The sequence below is a fragment of the Symsagittifera roscoffensis genome, chromosome 5 (genome assembly GCF_963678635.1).
Source record: "Symsagittifera roscoffensis chromosome 5, txSymRosc1.1, whole genome shotgun sequence".
In the NCBI taxonomy this organism is placed as follows: Eukaryota; Metazoa; Xenacoelomorpha; order Acoela; family Convolutidae; genus Symsagittifera; species Symsagittifera roscoffensis.
In genome coordinates, this window is record NC_087066.1 from 81,877 (window position 1) to 95,012 (window position 13,136).

Below are 13,136 nucleotides of genomic sequence, written 5' to 3' on the forward strand. Positions count from 1 at the left end.
CTCCCAGACAGTAATCAGACAAGGGATAAGTAACGTGACACCACTCATGGGGAGCTCGAGAATCCCAGAGAGGAAAGTAAGGAAGATGCCAGCGAAGAAAGTGTCTCGTGTAATAGACGTGCAGAAGAATAATCAATTGAAGTATAGTTTCACGGGAGTTCCAGAGACAGATCCGAGAGCCTGCTTCAATCGAGCTACCTGGAGCCCGGCTGTGAACCTGCAGCAACCACCACTCGGGACATCACACCTGATATTGGGAGACAGCTTAATCAGAGTGCTGTCGAATTTGAGGGTGGCCTTTGGAGGCGCAACGATTGCCCAATTATATCGGATGGTGGAGCTGATGAATCCAGGGAAGATACCCAATGTGATGATCTTAGTTGGGACGAATGATATCTCCAGAGGATCAGATGAGCAGGAAGCACTGTGGGAATCAATGATGGTGTGTTTGTTCACTACTCTCTGGCAGAAGTTCAGTTGCGCGTTACTGACCGTTTGCACGGTGCCAATGAACGCAAGAAGCCTGACAGCATCAGGAAGAAGGCACAATGAGGGAGTCATGAGATGGAACAACATCTTGAGAAATTTAGCAAATCGAAATGCCGGAAGAATGATCCTCATGGACATTGAACACGAATTGAGAGCCATGGATCAACCCAGACTGACCTCGGATGGCATCAGCTTCGACAGTATCGAAGGACAAGCTTGGTTGAATCGAGTCTTCCAAGAACGGTTGGATGAGCTGGAAGCAGAACTCTTTGACACAGGAGTGCTGAAGGAAGAGGGAACGGTGAGTGATACGGTGATCACCACCTTTGTGCCTCCTAACCTGGAAACACGCTTGGGTACGGTCCCAGCCGTCACAAATTACCGTACTAACAGATAGTGATTTCATACTCACAAACAGAACATGTGCGATAGCAATCACCGCAGACATGAGTTTTAGGACGGCGCTAGCGGCAGATTTCAAGAGGGAATACAAAAACGTGGAATTGCTTTGGAAGCAAAGACCAGGGATAGGGGGCGTAGCAGCCTTACCCCCGGCGGTGTCGCAGATACCGTGAAAGTACTTATGCTTCTTGGTAACGAGGGCGACAGAGAAGCAGCACGTGGACCCAGAAAATCTAGTCTTGTCTTTGACGAGGCTGAGGGACTTCCTTGTGGAAATGGACGTGAAGGAGCTCTCGCTTCCAGTGTACGATCCAAACAGAGGAAGACTGCATCCTCGGGAATTGTACGCGCTTGTACACGTGATATTCTCCGATACGAACATACAAGTGTATCTACATAAGAAATATTACTTAAGTATAGGCTGAGTGATGTGCGAGAGGGTGTTAGGCCAAAGACCAAGTTGCATGTAATATGTGATATGTGTGTTATGTTATGTTATGTTATGTGTTAGGTTATTAAGATCATGGGTAAGTAGGGGTTAGTGACCATGAACAACTAAATGACGATTTTGGGAAAAGATCCGAATTTGGACTGTCCAATCTTAGGTCGAATTCCAAAATTTTAGAAACCAATTGATTTTAATAAATTTTAGGATAAATATCTTTTTATCTGAACTGACTTTAAGCAAATTTTAACGATATATGTTAAGGTGAAACTGACCAGTGTGACATTCGTGATTTCTTTTCTAGATCCTGATTGATCATTTAAATTACTCACTTGAGTCAAATTATCAAATCGAAGTCGAATCAAATCAAACTTGGAAAGAACAGTATGGACAATTTCAACCTGGACGAATTGATGGACCTGGCAGAGGCATATGTGGGACCGATGGTAGATGCGATCTATCGTCGGCTGATCGAACGAGACTTCGCTCTGGAGGACCCAGAGGTGGTCATGTTGCTGACCGCCCTAATCAACATCTTGGGGCACGACAACCGTGGGGACCGCCCCACGGAAGTCCTGTTGATGGCAGCATATGGAGAAAGAGGAGTACTAGACCGCCCGAACATGAGAGTGATGAGGTGGAGAAACGGGGCTCTCTCAGGGAGTGACTTGGCGAATGAGCCTGGATTGGGAAGTTCGAGGACTTACCAACCAGGTGAGATGCCAATGCCCTCTAAACCTAAACCTGGGCTGACGAGAATGCATAGGGAGATGAACAGCGAGGCGACCTCGTCTGGTTCACCACTGAGAGCAGCTGTGCCACCAAAAAGGGCGAAAGTAACACAGAAGGTTCAGACGAACCAAACCATACAAGATCTGGACGAGATGAACGCTCAGCTGAAAAGAACGGAGAAGGAGTTAGACGATATGACGAAGACCATGCTGGCGATGGAGGAAGACCGGGACATGTGGAGAAAGTTGTTTGAAGACTGCAACAAAAAGCAGGGTCAAAAGATCGAACGCTTAAGACAGGAATATAAAGAGCGATCGGAGCAGGCGGCGTTGACAACGGCCATTGAGAAAGTGATACCTGCAAGGGATATTCCTCGTGGGCAGTCCCCGATGGAGCTCTTGACACCTCGAGAAATGAGTCAAACAACGGAGACACGGCTTCCAGCAGAGACGAATCGAGTAACAATCCCAGATCCTAGTGACACCTTGGGTGATCCCGTCGTAGAACAGACAGTGAGAAAACTGATAGAGACAGCTGGACGATTGGTCGCTAACAAGAATGCACCAGGTTCCGGGGTGACTGCACCCTATGGAACGATTGACGATACGGGCAGAGTACAACTCTCCCAGACAGTAATCAGACAAGGGATAAGTAACGTGACACCACTCATGGGGAGCTCGAGAATCCCAGAGAGGAAAGTAAGGAAGATGCCAGCGAAGAAAGTGTCTCGTGTAATAGACGTGCAGAAGAATAATCAATTGAAGTATAGTTTCACGGGAGTTCCAGAGACAGATCCGAGAGCCTGCTTCAATCGAGCTACCTGGAGCCCGGCTGTGAACCTGCAGCAACCACCACTCGGGACATCACACCTGATATTGGGAGACAGCTTAATCAGAGTGCTGTCGAATTTGAGGGTGGCCTTTGGAGGCGCAACGATTGCCCAATTATATCGGATGGTGGAGCTGATGAATCCAGGGAAGATACCCAATGTGATGATCTTAGTTGGGACGAATGATATCTCCAGAGGATCAGATGAGCAGGAAGCACTGTGGGAATCAATGATGGTGTGTTTGTTCACTACTCTCTGGCAGAAGTTCAGTTGCGCGTTACTGACCGTTTGCACGGTGCCAATGAACGCAAGAAGCCTGACAGCATCAGGAAGAAGGCACAATGAGGGAGTCATGAGATGGAACAACATCTTGAGAAATTTAGCAAATCGAAATGCCGGAAGAATGATCCTCATGGACATTGAACACGAATTGAGAGCCATGGATCAACCCAGACTGACCTCGGATGGCATCAGCTTCGACAGTATCGAAGGACAAGCTTGGTTGAATCGAGTCTTCCAAGAACGGTTGGATGAGCTGGAAGCAGAACTCTTTGACACAGGAGTGCTGAAGGAAGAGGGAACGGTGAGTGATACGGTGATCACCACCTTTGTGCCTCCTAACCTGGAAACACGCTTGGGTACGGTCCCAGCCGTCACAAATTACCGGCAACAAAGCTCCAGCGAACCAGGTCGAAGAACAGACGTGCAAGATCGGTTGGGAGAGGCACCGATGAGGAGGACAATTCATCCTAGGAGAAGGATAGGACCTGTCAACCAACCAATCGAAGAAGTAACAGGCACATCTAGATCGGACACTAGATCGGAGACGACGAGTACCAGTCGAGAGGAGAGACCGAACAGAGGCTCATTGTTGTGGTCGAGACCCATACCGTCTCCCTGGCATATATACAAGGACGAACTAATGAAGCTGGACCTACAGAGAGTAAGCTTCATCGAAGATGCAAGGAGGATGCTGAATGGAGCGACGCTATCCGTCAGCAGATTATACTCAATAACCGGCGTAGACTGGTTGATAGCCGCTAGCATAAATTTCAGCTCCACGACAGCCTTAAGATTTGCTGGTTTGGAGGGACTGCCCTCCAACAACACAATGGGACCTGTGAATGCAAGACCGTTGCAAGATGTGAGATTGAACCATGATGAGAGGAATCGTGAAGAAAGACCAGGAAGATTCCTGACGGCGAGAGCGCCGATTGGACAACACGTGAAGATATTTAGGCAACTGACGACACCACCGGGTCATGTGAAGGAGAGTGGTACCCAAAACTAGTGAACCAAGATGGTGATGCCCAGAGATATGGCGGATTGACAGCGATAAAGAAAGATGAGACCATCTTCGCCGCCTACGACAAAGCAGAGATGAGAAAGTCCAAAATCATGGTGGTAGCGAATTCAGAGTTCGTGTACACCTCTAAGTCTTTGTTTTGGCCGGACGTCATAATGCTGGCCGCAGTTGACCTAGACCTATTGCAATCAGTGTCATTGGCTATAGGGGTACAAAGGCAGACAGAAATGAACCCGATATTGATTGTGTTTGCTGGTATCAATGATCATCTACACAGTAGAGGTTTTCTGAGCAGGCTCAGAGATCCTGCAACAGCAGAGAACGCAGTATGGCCAGCGATAAAAGACATCCTGGAGTCGATGGGTGAAGTGGTGGACGCGACGAAGGAGGGATCATTCAATAAAGTGACGTTGAGAGTAGTATTTGCGTTGTCTCCGGGATATGCACATCTCCCGGATGGACTGAAATTTGTGTATGCAATGGTAGCCTTACTTTCGGAAGGAAAATATGATGTGATCATATCAGCCCCGAATCGCATGATAGAAACGGAGAACCTGAGGCCACTTAAGGCTGAACTGCCTGCAGTATGGTCAGATATCTCAAACGCGATGAGAGGATTCAAGGACCACGCGCAACACATGTTGGTGTTGGACGAAGTGCTGGGGTTGGAACTGTCCAACTTCAGTCGACAACTCAAACTGAAACCAGGAATAGATGACGACCATCGAGTGATCACGGCAATGTCCAACGACTTGTGGTTCCGAGCAATGGAAGTGGCAAGTGAAGACACGAGAAGAAAGAATTCACTGGAGACGAGAGCTCATCTGGAGGCGATGGTGCTGAGAACCAAGCCGGAAGCAAACCAGTGGCTACACCTGAATCCTAGAGTAGCGGCATTGGGTGCAGATGCTTTTCAGCAAGGCCCAGTGATGATCACTAAGATACACGCCTACTTGTTGAAGGAGGTGAACCTGGCGGAAAATGCCGGAGAAAAGACAGCTGAGTTCGTGAACAGGATGTGTCAGATTACTCTGGAAACCTTCTGGACCCAGGAAGTGAAGGGACAGGAGGGATTTGAAAGGACAGACAGCATGCTAGAAGGGTTGGGAGCCGGATGGACCGCGTCCTTCTTGGCAAAAGTTTACCCGAAAGTCTCGCACTATTTGATAAAGGAATTGCTCCAAGCAGTAGTGAAAGTATCGATAGTGGAATTAATAGCCTTGTTCGTGACATTCGGAGCGGAGAGTTTCGTAAAAGGACCGGCGATACTGCTTACGGATGGAATACAGAACCTGCGACTAGATGGACTTCTGACATTGATCGCAATAACCCACGGAAACTTGGGAGGACTAATGAAACTGGCACGTTGTCCAGAGCAGATGAAAGAGAGAGTGAGGAACTTGGATATGAAGAAACCCACGGACTCATGGAACAAGATAAGAGACCTGAGACACACTCTTATCCAATATCTCTTGCAGCAAAATCGCTTTGGAACCGGAGAAGACGAGACAATTGAAAGAGAGGAAGATGTTAGACGACATGTTGGAGGCATGCCGCTATTAACAGATCTGAGCTTAGCTATGAGGACCGATCCCTTGGCGCTGATTAGAGGAGTCACGGAGTTCGTGACAGTGATCTATGGACCAGCAGTCACGTTTGCGTTCCCTGACATTAAAGTGGAAGCATATAGGAGGTCGGTGCTGCACCTGAACCTCATATCGGCAGTGGACGGTATTACACTGAACTGGTGTGAGCAGCACGCATTGCGGGAGCTCATGAGTGAAGATCTGTTGTTTGCGAAAATATCGGAGCCGGAGATGACAGTCATCAATTTTGACGATCACTTCTGTGACCGCATGGGAGAAGTAGAAAGAGGACACATCGAGGTGTTTCCATGAGGCCCTATGACAAAACGAATGGTGAAATAACCAGAGTGCCTCGTCTCACCGCAGCATATCACAAGGTGAGAGAAGAGACGAAGGACTGGGGCGATTACAAGAAGCTACCGGAGGCAATCCCTGGATTCCCTCTGATAAGAAGGATGTTGCTCGGAGCAGTCTCCGTAGTACAAACTCCTAGGTTGAGAGCATTCGAAACCAATGAAAGGAGAGTAGGGAATTTCTCGGTGACGATGGATCCATACTTCGTGGGGAGAAATGCCGCTGTGTTACAGTACACACGATTTGCTTACACGGATCAAGCGACGAGAAGGCGAATAAGCAACGCCGCTACTCCCAAGCCTGGAAGATTTGTTGAGGAATGGAAGGGACTAGGCTTAGCTCCGATGAGAATGAGAGGCAGGACTGAATTGCCTGAAGCCTCATTAATCCTGACCAGTGTGAAAAAGGAGATGAAATTTGGAGGAGTATTGCAGACGAGAACCTTCCTAGCACCCTTCGGCTGCGAAGAAATCAAAGTGGTCCATGGAGAAGAGGAAGATAAATCGGCCGGTACATTGCTCATACCGAGATTCCAGGAAGAAGCCGACAATGACGAACAAGGACCATCGAGTTCGAATAAAGATAAGTCAGAAGGAGATGACGGACAGGGTGGAAGCCGTCAGACTGAAGAACCCATGCAACAAGATCAAGCTGGTGGGGAAGACGACAGGGCATCGACAGGAGGAACATCCAGCCTGGATTTTAACATCTTCAGTGATCTTGAAAACAATGCGGATACGTTGGAAACGACTGAGCCAGCGGATGGAGGCACCTCGACACTGGAGCCTCCGTCAGCCTTTATGGAAATGAAACGGAATTTGCCGGAGAGCAGCTCTCCTGGCAATTCAAGAAATAACGACCAGAGAATCCTCATGGAATCACCTCGGAGGAGGAGAATAGAGGCCTCAGCCAGAGTACCTTTCTTGGGAACGCTGCCCGAAGAAGAATGGGAAGTACATCACCGAGACCACGAGAGTAGGACGGGATGTAAGCTGGACAGAGTGGCGTTCATGGAAGAAGTCTGGACTGTGATTCAGAGCTATGGGACCCAGTCCATCCTCAAAACAGGTCTCAATCAACCCTTGATGAGACAAGTACTTGACAAGCTTGATGAGTGTGAAGGGAGACTGAGTGAGTTATTGATCGACTCAGCCACTGATGAGAGTGAAGCGAATTCTCCCATCAAGATGACACCGCAGGACGATGAAGGAGAGGTGGTGTACCTGTCAAGAACCAGGAGAGGGACGATACGATCGAAAATGGTGATTGATAAAATCAATGCGATGAAAATGAAGTTAGGCAGCAGAGTGATGCCGAGGAGAATTGGAAAGACGAAAGTGGATTCAGAAATATCGATGAAAGCTGGTAACTCAGCGAAAAGAAAAAGAGTCGAGGAAGTCATGGATTTGGGGCAAGGTGATTATCAATAGTCCGGCACAGATAGAATGTTAACTGATATAGCGATGGTGCCACCCATTCTCATGGCGGGGATAAAGTCAACCGGTTATAAATCCAAAAGGAGTGACCGCACTCTGACTGGAGCAACTTTAGAAATGGAAATACTCAGTCAATGTGGAGAGAGTAAAATGAGGGATTTCAAGCCATCTCCTATGAATCATGGAAAGGGGAGTGTTGCAGGACAACTAACACCAGTGGAATACAACAGACTAACAGTGTCTGAGACAGTGTCGATAGATGAACCCACCGGTGGATACATGGAAAAGTTGGAATACCGAAACTCGGCTAGAGGGCATGTAATGGCCCTGGAAGACGAAAAAGCCATGGAGGGTTATCTGGAAACAATGTTGCAGGGCACCACCCTCAAGCAGAAGGCGTATGGAACTTTGGCGTCGTCTGACGTACAGGCGGAAACAATCGAGCAGTTAGTGAGCCTTCCATGGAAAGCAGTAGTATTGAGGTATTTCGAAGAAGAAATGAGGACTACGCCAAGAATACATGCTCTCGTGGCAGTACCTTACGTAAGGACAGAATTACAACTCAGGTTCGCCTGGTGCATGATGGGACTGACTCGCGAAGAATATGACTCAGAAGAAAGAAAGAGGTCAAAAGAAGAAAAGGTGTTCCTTATGACGAATCTGAGGGATCTGATAGTCCAGGAGGGAGCAGCAGTAGCGTGTGCGAAGCGGAGAGATGCTCTCTGTTTCATTCGATTCCTGATAGAGTAGATTTCAGTACCTGCATTAAACACTTGTGTTAAAATGTTGAGGGAAGGTGATGAGCGAACGAAAGCCTTGTTCTTGCTAGCACTGCTGGACATGCAGCAAAGTAAACCGATGAGGGTGAACATGAAAGAACCTGAAGAATTGGAACCCATGAAAAAGATAGATGAGAATCGGAGATTCTCAAACAAGGAGCTGAGACTCACTAAAGAATCTATGGGAGCATTGCCGAAATCCAGTGAATACTGTGGACCGATCAAGAAGAAGTCATATAGCTATGTATCCGGGATCATAGGGATAGCGTACAATCCTTTCCTGAGTGAAGACATACGTGATTGCTTCTTTGATTATGAGCAGGCGGTGTTACTAAGATTCTGGACGTCCAGAATTGTAACGATCAAGAGCGTTAACAATCCACAGGCCAAATTGGGACTGGTCTTGGAAGAAGAGGTGACTGCACATTCAGTACCAAAATCCGACAAGAGAGTGGAGTTTGGGTTGGGATTCTCAGATGAGTTACTGAGAACGAGCTTGATGGCAGTGTGGGAATTGATGAGGCCATCATGGTGTCCTAGTCCCAACGCTGACTCAATATTAAGGGCGACACAAGACGTACAAAGGGAACTGAATGCAGACTGTAACCTGCGTGACCTCAACATCATATATAATGTGATGATAACAGCCTCTAAGAACAACGGAGAAGATAAAGTGGAGTTGCCTGGCTGGGGACCAGAAGACTGGGTCAAACCTGGTAGCTGTCTGGCGGAAGTCTGTGGACTAGAGGGTCACGTTTGTGGAAGTCTAGACTGTGTGAAAACCCTGGAGAAACAACATAAGCAATTGACAGTATTGTTTGGAAATGTAGTGATGAAAGCAAGAACGGAAACGGAACTGATAGCAGATTGCCATGGAGGAACTGATGTGAATCTAGTGACAGCACTCGGATTCTACAGCATGTTTGGTTCTTTAGAGTCACTATTGAATCTAGAACATAAACATGAGATGGTCACAGCCATCAGCGTAGAAGTATTCCCAGGAGTTCTGCAGACTGAGCAGAAGTATATAGGAAAATGGAGGGAAGCAATCGAGACAGAAATGAACATCAGACACAGCGAAACTTATTGTAGACCGTCAGGAGCACGATATTTGGTGGGTTCAACGTTGGCTCCAATGTGCAAGAGCAGGTATCCTGTACATTTCGTAGCTGTGGACGTGAAGAGTACAAGAACGATTGTGGATCAAGCCTTCTCAGTGCCGAAGTGGGTGAGGTTGGCGAGAATGTCTGAAAAGTCCTACGAGTTACTATGTAAGATGTTCTCAGCAGTCCCAGGGAGAACCAAAGAAGAATTGGAGTCAATACTAGGAAAGAAGTTCATGGGATACGTGAGCGGGAACTTCAGTGACTTTGAGAAACAGAAACAGAGAGGATCAACTGTCACAGATTACAATGCAGTAGATGAGAATGATGAAATTCACCGAGTGATGATGGAAGTGGAACCATTGCTGGAAGCTTCGGGAAAACGTAATTGGAGGAGCATCATGTTGACGCATGACGAGTTTCCTTGCCACTGCTTGTTGCAGACCTGGTGGTATCCCAAGCGTAGTAATCTGATGTTGATCTGGGACTCTGGAGAGCTGCTCTCCATGGTTTTGCCAGATTCATCACAGCCCGTAACAGTAGTGATAGTGGGAGTTATGATGGCGATACGATGACTGGAAGCTCATGTGGGAGAAAATAATAGACAGGAGGCACCAACGAGAGAACAATTGCGGAAATTAGATTGTCTAAAAGATTTAGATCTTTTTGAGACAATGTGCAAAGTTCTAAACATTCCGATGGAAGTGAAGAAAATATGGGCAAGAAAACGATTGATGCCATGGTTCAGAGCTAACATGACTGCATGGTTGTACGAGTATGCGAAAAAGCATATGTCGAAGCATGGCAGAGTGTACAGTGAATATCAGCTGGACATTGGGGCAGGAGTTTTCAAGCGAGCTTTCGTGACTCATCGGAATGCAGTGACCACCGCTGTGAAAAGAATTTCCAGGACGAGTGAGCGTAGTGGAAATGAGAAGGCAGAGATGCTGAAAGAAGATTTGGAGAGAAACGTGACGTTGTGTCTCCACAACAGCTTCTGTAGAAACAGAGAATCCAACGTGGATCCCCTACCTTGCTGTAAACAGAGGGTGGAAGAGCAGAAGTGTTGGAGGACGGCTTCCAACAGCGTCAGGATAGCCAATGACGTGCTACAAGACACGGAAACCGAAAGTGCGGAGTCAGCATCACAGGAGGAGGAAATGGAACATTGATGAATGGTCGAGAAAACAAGAAAGAAAGTTAGAAGAATTTAGAAGTTTTAGAACTTCTAAACGACGAAAAAAGAAGAAAACAAAGGAGTGATGAAGAAAAGTTAAAACTCAGAATTGTTTTATGTGTGTGAAAAACTCAAGTGAGAAACCAAGCAACCAAGTTGTAATTGAAAACTGAAACATTTAGTTGAGTTTTGAAATTGTTGCATTTATAAATTTGCATTTTGATTTTAGTTGAAGTTGCTTTAGAGACACTTATTATTTATTTAGAAAGGCTTAAGAGGGGAGTATATTTAAATATTCCAGCCTGCATGATTGTTTTTAATCACTTAGGAAGACTGATCACTTTGTGGTGACATGAGAGACTTGAATAATCTCTTGAAGAGGGAGGTTGTTACATTGTTCTTTCTAACCACAAAGTTTCTTAGTTTTAATATTCAGGACAATAACAAGCAAGATTTCCGAAGGGAAAAGCGTAGTAAGATAATTTTAGCTTGTTGGTTGGCAGGACTGTCCTGCAAGCCAACACCTTTTAAATCTAAGAGAAAAAGTTTTAATCGGGACATTGACACTGGAAGTCAGAAAACATGTTTTATCTTAGGTTGTGTCCTCAATGTGCAGATTAATGAAAGAATTTGAAGGCTATAGTGATGTAGTATGATGCCATTTATATTCTGCAGTGAGTTGATATGACGTGGATAAAAGTCATGTCGTGCATTTTGTAAATTCTGTTCGATGACACTGTAACCATTTTATGAACATTGCGCGATTCAATGAGGACATTGACAGGACTGTCCGGGGAGTATGTGACATTCGACCAGAATGTAAAAAATGCAATCTCTGCAGAATTCGGAATTTTAGCAGCAAGCCTTCCGGATTGGTGGTTTTTAAGAACTAAGAGCGTTATTGGAACGTTTAGCCAAACGGTGAGGGCTAGAATATTCTAGTATTTTAAAATTTCAAAAATTCGAATGATGACGTCACATTTCTGAGAAATGCTGAAACGGCCATTTTAACAAGAAACGAGTGAGAAAACACAACAACATTAGTTGCGCTGACGATAACAACGACAATCGTGATTGAAAAACAGCAGCAGATTGCAGAGAATGTTCCGAGTTGCAACTATTGTGCTGCTACAATAGTTGCAAGGCCGTTGCGAACAACGGTGAAGGGTAAGAAGCCAGCCTTCCGGATTAGGAAGAAATCAAGATCAAGAAGCTTGATTCGGCGGATTCGAGAATCCGGAAGGGTCTCGGGACAGAAACTTTTATTGACTCATATGAACTTTTAGCATCCTGTCATGTCCTGACTTGAATTTAATTGATATTTGTATTAGTTTTGACAAGGATGAGGTGCTAAGAGTTGGGGGGAAAGGGTTGATCCATCTTCGATGGAGATGATGATTTTTATCTACTGAACAAAAACAATAGTAATATAATAAGTAGTAGTCCTGTTTTTAGGAGTGACCTCGTGGTCTGGGGATACTGAGACCCAGCCATGAGCTCACTATTTTTGCATGTAATTCAGTTAATTTGAGCGTTCTGGTCGAAGCCGGAGAGCAGTAACGTTTTTGTCGACCCGATGTTGGAAAAGGCCACCGAAAAGTACTGGCTTGGTAGAGACGGTGAAAAACATGCAAAGCTCTGTTTAGACGCTAGCCAGTCGTCTTAAGACTTAGTTTTGTTATCCGTCGATATGTATCTTCCGGGTGAATGTTACAACTCTGATTGGCTAACTCATTGAGAATGACGTTGTCAACATTTCCAAAATATTTATGAATGTACTATTTGATGAAACAACAAGTTCCTCATCGTACTCTCTGGGGGGTATTGACATCCAACTGCATCTTTCTGAATAACCTTAACGAAGGTTGTTGAATTGTCGAGAGAAATGTTTAGAGTCAGCACTGACTGATTTTTGTTTCTTTTTGAACAACTTTAACGAAGTTTGCTGAATTGTCGAGAGAAATGTTTCGAGTCAGCACTGACTGATTTTGTGACAATTTGAGTAGAACTGACTTGGGATCTTCGTTTACAATTGACCGCTGCGGAATTTTTTGAAAGAGTGCTCATTTGAATCCGTTATTGAAGTGGCAATTGTTGTCCTTTTATTTTCCGCGGGCTTTTTGATCAGCTGACGCGGTGCCAGATTCTGATTGGCTAACTCATTGAGAATGACGTTGTCAACATTTCCAAAATTTTTATGAATGTACTATTTGATGAAACAACAAATTCCTCATCGTACTCTCTTGGGGGTATTGACAACCAACTGCATCTTTCTGAATAACTTTAACGAAGGTTGTTGAATTGTCGAGAGAAATGTTTAGAGTCAGCACTGACTGATTTTGTGACAATTTGAGTAGAACTGATTTGGGATCTTCGTTTACAATTGACCGCTGCGGAATTTTTTGAAAGAGTGCTCATTTGAGTCAGTTTTTGAAGTGGCGATTGTTGTCCTTTTAATTTCCACGCGCTTTCTGATCAGCTGACGCCGTATCAGATTC